The sequence below is a fragment of the Mesocricetus auratus genome, unplaced genomic scaffold (assembly GCF_017639785.1).
Source record: "Mesocricetus auratus isolate SY011 unplaced genomic scaffold, BCM_Maur_2.0 Super-Scaffold_100015, whole genome shotgun sequence".
Classification (NCBI taxonomy): Eukaryota; Metazoa; Chordata; class Mammalia; order Rodentia; family Cricetidae; genus Mesocricetus; species Mesocricetus auratus.
The window spans coordinates 40,132,824-40,148,150 of record NW_024429198.1 but is presented as its reverse complement, the minus strand read 5'-3'; positions in this window follow the sequence as shown (position 1 = coordinate 40,148,150).

Here is a 15,327-nt window from a genome sequence, read left to right as displayed (position 1 = left end):
GGGACCAGGTGGTATGCTTCTACCTCATTTCCTCTTGTTCTCCAGCGCTGAATGCATATGCCGAGTCTATGTGACAGACTGAGCACACAGAATTTTAAATGAAGATATGCATCACTGCATATCTTATCCTGGTTAAACCTTTTAATGTTCTTGTTTAGGATGTGATTTCTAGAATTGGAATTACCATGGCAAGTTCTCCATCTCCCTACTCCAGTTGTCTCCCAGATGTTGCAGTCTTGACTCATCAGAGGAAAGGCACTGACAGAGAAGGAAGGACAGAACACTTTTTAAAATTTAAACAGACAGAAACAATGAAATTAAAACAGCTGTACGCTGAGATTCTGTAAGCAGACAAGAACATAATGCAACTTAGTGAAATAATCTAGGCTGTGTTTTCAGGGTACAGAAGGCATGCTTCAACCAGTGAGCAACTAACTGCTGATAAGATCCCATACAAATCTGTGAGATCTGTTTGTTTGTTTGTTTTTAATGAGACATATTAGTCTAGATTTCTGTGAAATCAATGAATTAATCACTAAGTATTAACGAAGCAAAGCTGTAAACAAAAATTATGACCCAGTACAGCCTGATATGCAGGTGCAGGAATAGCTGCCCTGTGTCTGGACTATATTCCAGGTACTCCTGAGGGAAAGAAATAATGTTATCGATTTGTTGGAATGATGAGATCTTTTCTTCATCATGCTATTATCAATGCCTTAATTGGTGATGCGATGTTGAATCCTATTTCCTGTTATTTCTTGTACTTTAAACACTAAATGCATCAGCAAAATCAAACACTTCTTTTTGGCTCATGAACAATTTCCTCTTTTATCTCAGATGAATTAGGTAACACAAAATAATTGATTTGGAAATCTTTAGATTTCGGTTAAATGAGCCATTCTGAAGTCTGTCAATATTCTTACCTCATTCAACAATAGATTTCATCCATAAAATAAATCATTCTGTTCTTTAACTTTATATACCTATATTCTGTGACTTTCTGCTTTATCAGGAAGTATTAACCTCAAAACAAACTAGATCAGTTGGCACTTTTATTCTCTTTCCTCCTTATGTAATGGCCAAAGGTTTACCAAGAGGCCGTGTCTTGCTCCTGCTGTTGTTATTTTTGCTATTCCTGCTATAAATGGACACAAAGTTCTCAGAACCACACTCTCTGCAGAATATGGATTACAATTATTGTCTTCACAAGAATCTGCACCCAAAAGCTCATGTCTCCCAGATACAAGGCACACAGTTCCCTGTGAATCAGTCTGTCTGGGAAGGACAAATTACAATGGTCTGGGTGGTACAAATGCTAGAAATAGTTTTTCACAGTTTGGGAGACTGAAGGTCCGAGATCAAGCTATGGCAAGGCTAATTTCTGGTGAGGACTTCCCTACTGGTGTGCAAATTATGGGTTGTCCTCTTGCCATATCCTGTGTAGCCTCTTTGTGCCTTCAAGGAAGGCTGCCTCTTCTTAAAAGGATACCAGACTTATCATATGCATTCAGTCATATGACTTAATTTTGCTATAATTATCTTTGCAACAGCCCTTTCTCTAATGAAGTCATACTAGGAGTTAAGAGTACAATGCAAGGACTATTTTGGAATAAAGCTTAGTTTATTGGAGCTATTATGTAGATAACACTATTCAGGGAAATCCACTCTTTTCAGTGCTAGTACAGTGAAAGAACCCCAGTTACCTAAGAGTAGATTGTGTGCCGGAATCATAGAAATGACTACATACATGTCTGGGGTTCAGATACTGGGTATTCTTATATTTCCTTCTTCATACTGATAGTAGAAGATTTTGAGATTGCTTAACCAAAACAAATCAATATATTTTAAAATAGTCAAGAATTCATTTGAACATCTGCACATGCACACACACACACACACACACACACACGTGGGAGGGAAGAAAGTGCTTCCTGCTAGCTAATTGGCATCCAAATTTAATTGTGCATATTGCTTAACCCAAAAGATGTTGCATGATGTGCTTATTTTGGAAGTAATTACAATATAGAAAATGACTTTTTAATTGGGAAAGAGAAGCTTTGGAATAAAGAAAATAAATTAGTAAAATAGTTGACATTGCATATCTTCCTTTCATAAATGGAAATGTTTACTTTGCCAAACAATAACAGGCTCAGTACACAGTCTTGGATAACATAGCAAGGATTTCTAGAACAGCAAAATTTTGAGAGAATAGTTCTCTTTAGGTAACTGTCTTCTGCAGGTTAATTTATTAAATTAGTCAACATCTTGCCTTTTATGTGTTGGGATTTGGACCAAGCACCGAGTTCTCTGACATATCATTGTTAACAATTATAAGGAAAAGTATCTGACTTGTCAGAAATTTATCTTAAATGTTCAATTAAGGCATCAGAGAGCTGTAAATACTAACAATGTCCTCATCTTCATTTGTAGTACACAGCATTAAGATACAACAGGATCATAATCAGAAAGTCCACATTAATCACAATGGTTATTCATTAATCATGGGAGTGCCCATCAGAAGTCTGAGGCAAAAAAGAAAGCTCAGAATACAGGTGTGTCAAATACATTAGGAGTCCTTTTAGCATTCAGTCACAGCTCTACATATTGTCTCCTGGGTCAGGGATCATTGCCAGCATAGTGTGCTTTTTACTCTCTGAAAACAAGAGTTATGGCTTAATAAGACACAGTCATTTCAGTTAAGTCATTTGATTAGCAATCGACCTCAGTTGGCATGCACAGGTTTAAAAGCAAGTTAAAAAAGGTTAAGGGGCCAGGTGAGTGATGTCATCCGGGTTTCTGTGCAGTCCTGAAAACATTTGTGTAAGTCAGTACAAAGCACATCCATCACATGCCAAATTAACTTTGTCAGTGGGCCTTTTCGCTTTTTTTCTCTTCAAAGACTCTACTTAACTCAGCCATAATACATCTTTTGATAAAGCTTTATTTCAGTTCCAGGTCATACAGATGAGAAAATTTAATTCTTGGAGGTAAAAGAACAAGCAGAGGGAAATGGAGGCTGGTGAAAACCTGGTGATAGAGAGATGGAGTGAGGTCTGATAGGTTGAGGCAGGCAAACCTTTGTATGTGTGGAGGGCTTCTTTCCTCTACTTTTAAATGATGATTTCTTTTCTCAGCTAGGAGAATGCTCTTCATGGGGTTTTGCTGACAAAGCTGCTATCTCCTTCCGGTGAGACTCAGCTTTGTTTATTTATGTGACTGCTGTAAAAGCAGGCATGGGGTGAGCTAAAAAAGCCTGCATCTCCATGAGATAATGAAAGAGCCAGAAGGTTTCCTGGGTGTATGTGTCAAAAAGAAGGTTCATGATAAATGAAGGACTTTTTGTGTTTAAAGTCTGCTGTTGGGATCTAGGTACAATTGAATGATAAGGTTTGCATTATTATTATTGCATATAAAGTATGATTCAATGTAGCGTATTCCCCTTCAGGAGTTACTTTAGTGTATTTAATACTTAAAATCTAAAATAAAAACCCAAAACCAAAAAAACAATTGTACTTAGATTATTGGAATAGTGACACGAATGCAGATTGTTTCTTCCATCTGCAGCTTGTGACTGGATAACTATAGGCACAAAAGTTCTGTAAAGTGTGCAGGCCAGGGAAAGAAGAAGTGTATAGGAGGCAGAGGAGACGGGATGTTCTTGGCTTGGGAAATGAGTGCTCAGAGAATACTGATGCATGCAAGCAATGTTTTCTCTTCAAGACTATTGTTTGGCAGCTGTGCTTGTTCACCTTTTCCTCTTCCAATCACGTGCACTGTGAAAATTTTACTTGTTTTGACAAAACTTATGTTCGTACATAAGCAGCATTATAAAGACGAAAGGTCAAGAAGTAAGTGTATCCAAACCAATCATTCATAAGTGACATGACCTGAGGCACAAAATGGCAACAGCCTTTTGGGCAGTAAATATATACAATGGCTTATCACATAGAAGGTGTGGTGAAAATATGGCTAAAGGTGGTTTTTATGATAAAATGTTCATAATTATCTCCAAGTTCATGAATTGAAACTTAATCAATGTGATCGTGTTTTTGAGGTAAGGCCTTCTGGGAGGGGTTATGTGCTGAGGTTAACACCCTCATGAATGGGATTAGTGACTTTATGGCAGAGACCCTAGACAACTATCTTATCTCCTTCCTCCAGGCAAGGATAGTGAAAAGGAGCTGTCTGTGAAGCAGGGACTGGGTTTATATTGCATGTTGAAGCTGGTGACATATTGAGTGAACACTTCCCAACTTCAAGAACTTCAAGAAATGAGTTCCAGTTGTCCACAAGCCACTCAGACTAAGGGAAATTCGAAGACATGCCAAGAGGCCCATGACAGTGATCAATATGCATGCTGTGCGTGGTTTCTTCAAATTTTCTTTTATATAGAAGTGTAGACATCAGCTATTATTATCATTTGATTTTACAATTCCTCTTCACTTGCATTCTTCCTTAGTACCCCAAGTTGAGCTTTCAGGCACTCCTACAATGAAACTGTTACTTGGAACTTGGCTGAACACATTCTTTTTGGCTTAGGTATACAACTGGGATGGTAAGGAGTGCCTAAAGTGTCAAGATACAACAAACCCTTTCTATTTTACCCAATAGCCTTGGATAGAGCCTTGTTGCTGTGTAGTTGTTTCGTCTAGATTAAAACATTCCCTCATGGAAATGAGGAAAGGCTGGAGGAACTCGTGAGAACTCACAAGAAATGTACAAAGTGAAGGAGGTTATATAAGCAGTTAACAATTTCTAGGGGGAGGAGAATGGTTGAGTTGCCTACAAGTTGGGCAAGAAGTTCTAGGGGTGCAAGGATGACAGCTAGCACCAATGCTTCTCTATCTAACATTAATAAACGAATTGTTTTACCAAGCTACATTTTGATGGAGTTAATTCTTTGATATGCTATCAGTTTTCTAGCATCAGTAGACAGCTCTCATGCATTTGTTCCTGTCTCCCCAACAGAAGTCACGCTATATTTGGCAATGCTTAGTGTTTATCCCGAATTATCCTGAATGCCCAGTCTCTCTGATGAAGTAGTATGACAAATGGGCTCCACAAGGCCTGGCTCCTTTGATGCTTGCTTTTACATCATTACTTCAAAAATTATAGAAACCATAAATATTTTCCAACAAAACAAAACACCAGACAGTCACATTCTGAAGCTCCTCATATGAGGGACCAGAAATGATATTTTGAAATAGCAGAGTTCTAGTTACCAAAATAAAAAAATCAATATCATTTATTATTGTTTCTGTAAGTGGTTATTTATTTTTGGGTATGAACATGGTCTTTTCTATCATTTTAAAACCATGTAACATGTGGAAAAACACTTTTCACTTCTAAAATATATTTCTATTCATTCTTTGAGAATTCCATATAAACATATAAGATGTATTTCGATAATATACACCCCATATTCCTTTCCTCAAACAGCTCCTGGGTCCTTTTCTTCACTTCTCTCAGTTTCATGTAATGTTTTCATTTTTATGACACACTGAATATATACATGAGTGTAGGACCATCAGCTGGGACATGGGCAAAATACCAGGGGACACACTTCTGAGGAAAACCATCTTTCTCTCCTCTAGCCGCCATCAACTGCCCACAGTTTCTTCTATAGGGGTGCAGACTTGTGCACCCTGCCCCTGTCTATGCTGGAATGTTTACTGGCTGTGTTTGTGAATTCCTGAGTGCAGCAGTCCTGTCATGTTCAGAAGACACTGCTTTCCCTCAGTCCTGCCTGACTTCTGAATCTTAAAATCTTTCTGGTGTCTCTTCTGTTGTGTTCCCTGAACACTGAGGGGAGAGTGTATGACATAGGTGTCCCATTTTGTCCTGTTTATTACCAGTCACTTCACAGACACTTGGTCTCTGCCTCTTGGCCTGTTGTGAGCTGTATTAATCATTGTACAATGTGCAAAGGTAAGGAACACTAAGAAAAGCATTTTTAAAGTACATATTTTAAGTTTTGTGAATATCAGCAGGTTTGTAGCAATTTTTCTGGGAATTTGATATAACAACATTTGTAATGATTTGACTGGAGCTTTATTCATTGGTGGAATAAAGCTGATCATGTTGGGGAATGGAGTAGTTCATCCACAAGCCCAAGGACTTCAATGGGATAAGCATCAACATTCTTCCCACAACCAATGGGGGATTGATTGGTGTGGATTATGGTGGTGCTTGCTTGTTTACAGAGGCAAAAGAGGAACTTAAAAATCTCTTAAAATGTAGTTTTCTTGACAAAAGTGTAAATCTATGCTGGTGACCCCAAATCAAGGCCACACAGGGTGGGGAGTTGATGTAATGTTCACATTGAACTCATTAGGTACTGTGCCCTCTGTGCCAGAACAGAGACTGAGATCTCACCATACTAAGTCTTGGTTCTGTAATGATTTGGATGTGGTATAGGTGTGGTAATCTCAGGAAAAGGAAACTTCCTATTAGACATGGTGTTCAAATGATTTTCTGTTTTGAAAAAAAGAGAGAATTGAGTCACATTTGTTAAGTCAACTGTGAACTCCCAGTTCCTTAGTCTGTGGTTACTTAACAAAGAATGTTGCATCAAATTATGCGATAATATGAAGGTGTAGTCTTCTCAGTTCCTTCCCAGTTTGCAAAAATCAGAATTCCTTTCATCTTCCATTGAGACAACAGTTGGTCTTTATACATTTACTGGTCACCGAATGGTAGTATAATAGAACCATAAAGACAGTGATTTTCCAGCTTTAGAGGCTCATAGCAGAAATGTCAGCTTTCCTAGAAAATGTTGTTTAAGACCCAAGGAACAGGTTTATCTTAGAGAATAAAGCAAAATGGCACTTTATCCGATATTATGAATTTAGAGAAGAAACAAGAATATTAACGATTATGCTTAGATTCTAGAGAACTGGATAGCTCAAAATTCAAGAATTAATGTGTTTTTTTTGTTCTGCATTTTAGCTGAAGAATTTGTCTCACCTGATTTGAGCAAACTGTTTTCAGGAGAAGGGGTTGTGTATAAAGGCATTATTGGACAAATAAAGACACATGTGTACATGCCATGAAGCACACATTGACCTGCACTGGGTGGACAAAATGACCTTGGAAGCTTCCTGAGCTGGTGGAGAGGGAGTGCAGTAGAGGAAGTTAGATGTCCACAAGTATATCTGGTTAGATCATCAACCACAGGTCTGATTTAGGGGTCTGAGACTTCATCTTAGAATTGTGCCTCGTGGTTAAGTGAGGAACTAGAGACTTTTATTTTTGTTTGTATCACCTCAGCATAGTAGAAAAAATAATTTTATATTTAGAGAGAGAGAGAGAGAGAGAGAGATCTCTTAGTCCCTCGTGACCTCGTGCAGACAAAGAGAGTAGGTAGTGATTATGTTGAGTTACTTGATTTTCTTGCTTGAAGAGGATGGAGTTGGGATGAACAGAGAGACTGATGGAACTACAGACTTCAGAATTCTACTTGGACAAGATGCAAGTGGGGATGTCAGAAAGTCTATCAGAAAAGCATAGCAGTTGTGCTATTCTTGCTAATTCTCGTAGTCAACTAGTCACCACTGCTACCCGAGAATCTGAATTCATTAGAGGAGGAAACAGAAATGTTCACATCCTCATCTACTTACTCACAGCAGCACATGTGTTATAATAGTCTTGAAGTTATGGATTGTAAATAAGACCTCATATCAGCAAATTCTAAACTGATGAATGCTGCATGTGCTGACCGGAGTCCACATGGGATTAACCTCAAATTGCCCAGCACAGAGGGATGTCCTTGGGAGAGAGAAGAAATGGGAGAGTGATCGCTTGATGGATCCACAGAACAAGCCTGGATGTTCAGATTCTACAGTGAGACAAATTTCCTTTTAGTAGCTGGTGTATGCAAGGAGTGGATTTCATACTAAGAAGAGACCTGTCAGCAGTCAGTTCTCCTAGTTAAGCAGCAAAAGCGGTAGTCAGCGTTGCTTGGAGTGGAATTGCAACTGTGTTTTCCTTAGAATATGCAGTATTTCAGAGACTGGCTCCTGGACACACCTTCCCCTCGGAATATGTATATCTGTGGATGCTGAAGTCCTTTCTCTAATATGCAGCATTTGTATATGACTTTTACTCCTCCTCTTAATATTCCTTGTAACACATTTGTAGGCTACAGACAAAACCTATTACAACAGATTCTATGTAAATATTCATTATGTCATATAAATCAGAAACAATGACAAGAAAAGAGTCTGCACACATCGAGTACTGGTGTAGTTACTATTTTTACTTCTGCTTGGTTGAATATGTTAGATGTGGGACATGTGAATACTGACTCTATTGATACATTATGAAGAAACTGTCTCTTTGACAGTATATACCATGTTTATTGGGTCAGGATTTACTTGAAGGACATGCCATTTCATTGAGGACTGCAAAAAATGTAGGATAGAGGAAGAAAGATCTTTGTTTTCAGGTGGTACTGGTAATTTGTGTCTGGGACCAAAACTGATTTCAGCATATCACTCCTTTGCTCCTCAATGCTGACAGAACAACAGTATTGTCAAGGGAACAATCCATGAGCTAAGCTTTGATGTTAGCTGAGGCACTGTCCATAAGCGGTGTGCAAATCAAAAACAGAAGCGTTGCAGGAAGCCTCTTAAGAAAATCTGTCCCTAACACTGCATATGAAAGACTCTCCTTCCAGGCCACAATTTCTTCTGGGCTATTTCATTATATCTTGTGAAAACCTCAATATTGAGGGCTCAATAAAAGCTTATTTGTTTTGGTTCCCTGTTGTGAATCTATCTTATGTCTGAGAGTTATTTGCTCAATTAGGCCTTTGAACATAAATATATTGCAGTGCTTAAAGACAACCGCATTAGGTTTTCTATTTAATGCAGAGTTTTCAGCATGTATGATTCATGACAGATATTTTATATTTGCCATTTTCCCCTAAAATCTAGGGAATTGTTACACAACTTATAAGCCATGTGTCTGAAAGAGCAAAGCAATATGGCATAAACAGCTGAAAATAATTTTATGAGAGCCCCACTCTGTTTAATTTGCACACAACTTAGCAATAATTCCTGCTTTCCCCTGGGAACATGTGAAATATAGTGCCCAATAGATGCCTAGGTTGTTAACGTAAGCATTTGTTCTTTCCAAATTTTTCTTGAAAATACAAGAAGGAACATTGGGCAAAAGGTGAGAAGTGGACAATTCTGAGCCTATCTCTGGTGACTGTTGTTTGGATCACCTCAGAGAAGACATGGTATTATAGAAGGTAAATTTAAAATGTGTAAACTTACATATATCCAGCATATTTCTAAGTTGTGAAAAACCAAGGACAAATATTAGGTGGGGCCATGTTGCGTCTAGAGACATAATAGAAGATTAAGGAAACAATTTAGTGTGTGGGTCATAACAGTTAAATGCACCATCTCCCTGTCCAGCCAGGCTCCAGCCCACCCTCCAGACTGATGTTATTGTTTATGTTAGATAAGTTTCCTTAAGCTAACTATGTTCCTATAGAGTTTAATTTTCTGGAGACCTCAAAAACTATAGAGGCTATTGCTATAGTCCCTGTTGCATTATAGAAAGGTAAGACCTGACTGATGAAGATACCACACACTTTGGACACAGGACTTAGATAGATCAATTTGGATAAGGCCTAGAAGTCTTCCTCATATCAGTAGAAGCTAGCTCTCACAGCAACAGAAGAGACTATGTAAGCTGTCAAAGGAGAAACAATAAATAGTCCTATCTAGTTGCAATACTTACAAACTACAAGGACCAACCAGCATGGCAACATATTCCAAAAGGTGCAATAGTGACACTCATATCCTGGGGGTAACCAACAACTGTTTTATTAGACTAAAGGCCTGTTCAATTGGGCATTAATTAATACCTGACACTGTAAACCCAATCACATACCCATGTCTGGTGAGGTTATAAAACATAAAAGAAAATCTATTACTGTCATGTTCCTAAACAAGTATAATCTCTAACTGCATCCTAAATACTTGTGTTTATATCCACAGATAAGTTTAGGCCTCACCCATCAACAAAGAATTTTCTTTTTGTAGTAGACATATATCATTATAGAATTCCACAATAAGCCAAAGGGCACAGAACAACTGACTCAGGCCTTCCTGTCCCCTATGAATACATTTACAACACAACCCTTCTATTGGATGCTCAGGGAACATTGTAGAAAGAGAAGAAAGATGGTCAGACTCAGAGGATCAGGGTGTTTTCTGGGAGATAGTGTCTTAAAAGAGATAAATAAAGACACTAAGTGGATGGGGATAAGGAGGAGGGTAGATCTGGGAAGAGTTGGGGGAGAATTAGGGAGTGGATATGATCAAAATAGATTGTATGATATTTTTCAGAGAATGGAAATTGTACATTATTAAAAGTTATGCAATAGTTCACCTGCTGCATCAAACAGAGCCTAATTGTCAAAATGGCTCATATCAGAATTCACTAAGAATTGAAATTCTGTGAGATTTGCAGACATTAATTCCTACAGTGAATATTTCATTATCCAAGGCTTAATAGATTTTGAAGATAAGATTGATAAATTCACATGTATCTATCTCTCCAGCTTGGTAGTAGAGTTATCTTGGAGTTGTACCTTTGAGGATAGCATTGCTATAAATTGGAAGATTTCATTTTGTGCCTTTATTATTTTGTTGAATTGAGTTTGTGTGTGTGTGTCTGTTTGTGTGTGTATATGTGTGTGTTGTCTACTCTCAGTGAAAGCTTTTAGATGCATTTTGCTTATTGTTTCAGTAAACAATTCTTTACCAAATAAAAGGAAAGAGGGAAGAGCTAGATGGGTAACTTCATAAACCCCCAGTAGTGTTCCGGTGTGTGCTGCCCCAGTTTTGTAAATGAGAAGCCCGACCATCTCAGTGCTGTCTCTAAGCAGTTCCAGCTGTCTTCTCTTTCCAACACTGCAGAGAGGCTTTGAAGTGACTTCTGTATTGTTGGCAGCATGAGCGCAGAAAGATGTGAAGACCATAATAGCTGGGAAAGGTTATCCAGCCTCATGTAATTGACTATGGCAATATAAAATATTGCCTGCTCTGTTTGGTAACGAAGCAGATACTGCTTTTTTTCCTGTTTGAAAGGGAATAAAGCAAACAAAAATTGCCTTTGTTGTTAAGTTTCCAGGTTAAAAGTTGAAAATCTGGGTTGTAAAGTATGCCTTCTCCGGCTGTGTTTGGAAAATTGTCATTCCATCCTGCTGTAAGGACAGTATGTTTCCAGCCTAATGAATCCTGAGCTTTGTATTTTCTCCAGCTATTTAGTGTAGGGCAAAGGGGCTCCTAAAACAGTGATGACAGAAGCCAGCCATTTTAAAGTGTTTACCTCCACATAACTGTCAGGTAAAAATCACTTCAATTTTTTCCTTCTTCATCTTTCTTTTTAACCTCAAGAGATGAAGTTTAACTACCTTGGATTTTTCTTTTCTTGTTAAAGAAATTTTCAAAATGAATCACAATCCAGAATGACTGCACAGCAGAAATTGTTAGTCATGTGTTAATCCCACTCATAGCGCTCAGGTCTAGAAGTAAATTTTTAGTGAGGGAAAACAAATCTCTTTGTTCCTGCTACTGTTGCATTATTTGAAATCAAAGGGTAAGTTACACTTAATCTTGCTTTTACTTTGTGTGGTCTCAGGGCTATTTGCTTGTGAGAGTCTGACAAGCGTCTAGGAAAACAGCTGTGAAAGGACCAGCTTTGTTCTCTCCATATTCATTACCCTACCTTTAAAAATGAATGTGACAAGACACCTTAAACAACAAGGCCATTATAGGAACTCCTCTGAGGAGCTTTTAATAATTCAAGTGTTAGTCCAACAGTTTTCCAGGACAAAACCGCTCTGGAGCAGTTTAGAAACACATGTAGAGGCAAAAAAAAAAAAAAAAAACAACAAACCAACAACAACAACAACAAAAAAAACAAAACCCAGTTTCTTTTATATTTATATATTAAACTAAGAAAACAAAGTCAAATTCATTCTAAACTGGAAGGTAATTGGAATGCTAATGGCTATTATCTGTGTTTACAAAGGCATTCTACAGATAACAGAAATAAGCCTCCAAAGAGAAGCATGAAATATTTATTGATGAGTACATGGCACACTCCCGAATTACACAGTACTATGACAATGATTAAACGTGTGGTGGCCAAGAGGAGAGATGCTGAGGTTTTAATGTACAAGGTATCGATTAACTGATGAATCCCAACAGTTTGTTTCCTGCCGTTGCTTGCAACATAGTGAGAGATGAAAAAAACATGATTTTTTTGCAGGCTGCATTTCATGCCAAATGAAGCTAGTGATGAGCTAAATGATGATTTCTTGTCCCATTCATAGATGTGAGTATTGCATAATAAACTGATCCATTTGAAATGAGAAAATATAACTACAGAATGTGGTTATTAAAATACCTATAAAATTGAAGGTTTTTTTTCAGACCAACTTCTAAACTACCCTTTTTATTTTGCTTTCATCTGACATCTCCATGTGAAATGTACTCACTAGGACTGATCCAGTGGTAGCATTCCCTAGAACCAAATAGTCAGGGGCCTTAAAGTAAATACTCTTGCTCTATGTGACAATTACTAAATAAAGGTTACTTGAAATATGGACAGTAGAATGCCAAGACAGCCAGTTTGATAACTTCAAAGTGACTAATCAGTAGGTAGCAAATATAGTGTGGATACATTAAACAAAAGACTTATTCCTATGCCAAGCAGGATAGATGTTTGAGATTTCACCATACTCTTCAGAATGGTCCACGATTTGAATGTGTGACTTCTTTATTTCTGGAAATTCCCATTAATACGTTCAGGCCATGATTCAATACAGATAATATGAACCATGGAAAGCAAAACATTATGGAGTACACTAAAATTTTTATTAATGAAACTTCTAATCATTTATATTTGAGATCACACCACCATGAACCTTTATTTCAAACAGTGATTATCAATGTATAACAAGTTTTGATTTAGCTAAATTCCCAAACATTCACATCCTGTTTTCCCTGACCTGGGGATTATTTTGAGATAAATATTAGACATAGTTGTCACATTTATATAAATATTTTTATTTATATTACAAGGGAAAATTCTGTTTAAAAACAATAATGTTCCAGTATTTCCATAGCTGAAAATAAGCAACCACTTCTTAATATCAAAACGATTCTTCATCCACCGTCAATATTCAGACTTTCCTCAGAAGCCTTTGCGTACACTTCAGAGTTTTCTTTTGAATAAGGAGCAAAGAGCTCACACCTAGGGGAGCTCATTTTTCTTATAATAATAATTCCTGTTAGTAAAGATTATAACTTTTGCAGTGTAGAAATTCACTTGGTCCAAATAGCTCTAATGGTTCAGCATTCTCTTCATAGATTTGACTACTTTTCATGAAAACATGAGCCTCTTTTTAGCTACTTCCTTAAGACTAAGGAATCTTTTGAGGTATTGGCTTCCCTTTATGAATCTCACAAAAGAAGCCCAAGTGTCTAAATAAACAGTGACCCAAGTGTCCAATGACATTTAATATGAGTGCTTACCGTTTCTGTGGCGACCACAGCTCCAATGGATCTTCAGTGTGTTCTTTCATCTATCTTATCCTGTCAGAAATCTCAGTTTGACCTTTTCTTTTCCCCATGATCTATACATATAGTAGAATTCTAAAAGTATTTTTGGCAATCAAGATTCTGTTCTGATCCTTGTGCGAAAAAAGAAACATTTATGATCTCAAAAAGCATATGTTAACTTCCTTTGAATTCTTTAGATCAGCTAAAAGATAAATTTGCCATTTTAAGAGTATAATATTGAAAAGATTTGTCTTCAAAGGGGACCCAGGCAGTAGTGCTTTTTTATCTTAGGGAATTTATATTTTTTAAAGGAAACAGCAACCAAATTTGAAAACCAGAGGGCACTCAATGGATCAACGTTTCAAAGAACCATGTCTCAAAAAATAGAGCTTTTGATTTCTTAAAATGATCTCTGAAGTCCCATCTTGAAATACATAAATCAACAAATTGAATTTTAATGGAAAATCAAGGGTATTTTTTGAAAGGCTCTTGGATGAGGCTTTGAAAATCCAGAAGTCAGGGAACTAACTATCAGCTTGTATGACAGCACTGACTTCACCCCAACAACTTTGTTTTTAATAAGAGGACAAAATATGAAGGACAAATGGAAGAAGGAACTTGTTTAAAATAATGGGACTGAACATCCCACCTTTCTTTTCTTCTCCTTCATCTGCTTGCTCAACCCTCTGGCTGTACATCACCATTAGATTCTTAACATTATGTTCTTCATGCGCCTCAGGAGAGTAAAAACTGTCTATAATTGCTATCATATATTTGCTATGTGATGATAAAAATCAATTAGAAACTTATGCTGTCATGTTATATTCAATGAATCATTGAAATATCAATAGTGATTTCCTCCAAGTAATTTAATAACATAATACACAAGATACATAATCTTAAGGGCTCGTGTACATTAAGCTTTCTACAGTCATTCTGTGAGGCTTGCACTGGAATCATGTGTAAGTGGAGGCTCAAAACCATGGAGTTAGGTGATCTAGGCCTTGTCTAGTAATTGTCAGGGACATTCTCCTTTCGACCGGACTGAGGATTGAACCTGTGCCCCCAGGCATGCCTCAAGGGCGATCTATTAATGAGCTAAAACCACAGCCCTTTGGGAATACTTTAGGTTTTTGGAATTATGACATAGAATTTGCATTTGCATTTGACTTCACTGGACTGATTTTTCCTATGAATTTGTGTTGGTAAAGATTAAATTTAAAAAAATGAAGAAAATTAGAGTTTCTGGCTCAGGAAGAACTAATCACTGAGAAAAGCAGGAAAAAATATGTATGCATTAGAAAAATGAGATTCATCATACAAAATACTAGAAAATGCCTTCTACAATGTAATGAGGGGCCTGCAGTTAGGGGTGTACTCCCAATTTTTCTTTCCTTGGGACAAACTGCATCACTTTCACTCTCTGCTAAGACTTCTTTATAGGATATTTACAAACAATATGAATTCATTGAGAAATTATGTTATTTTTCATTGAGGACTACGATAGTATATAATGAACAAAGAAGATTATTAAATCTTAAATATGTCAACTTGTGTTGACATATTTCATTCATATTTCAATGGGAATATTCAGTGTAGTGAAGGCTAAAATGGGACACACTATCTTCCTTGCCATCCGTGCAATACTTTTGACTATTTAATTCAGTTTCATCTATCCCTTCTTTCTTGTTAATAGAACAGTTTTGCTTAACTGTGATGCATGGGTTTATATGAAAAC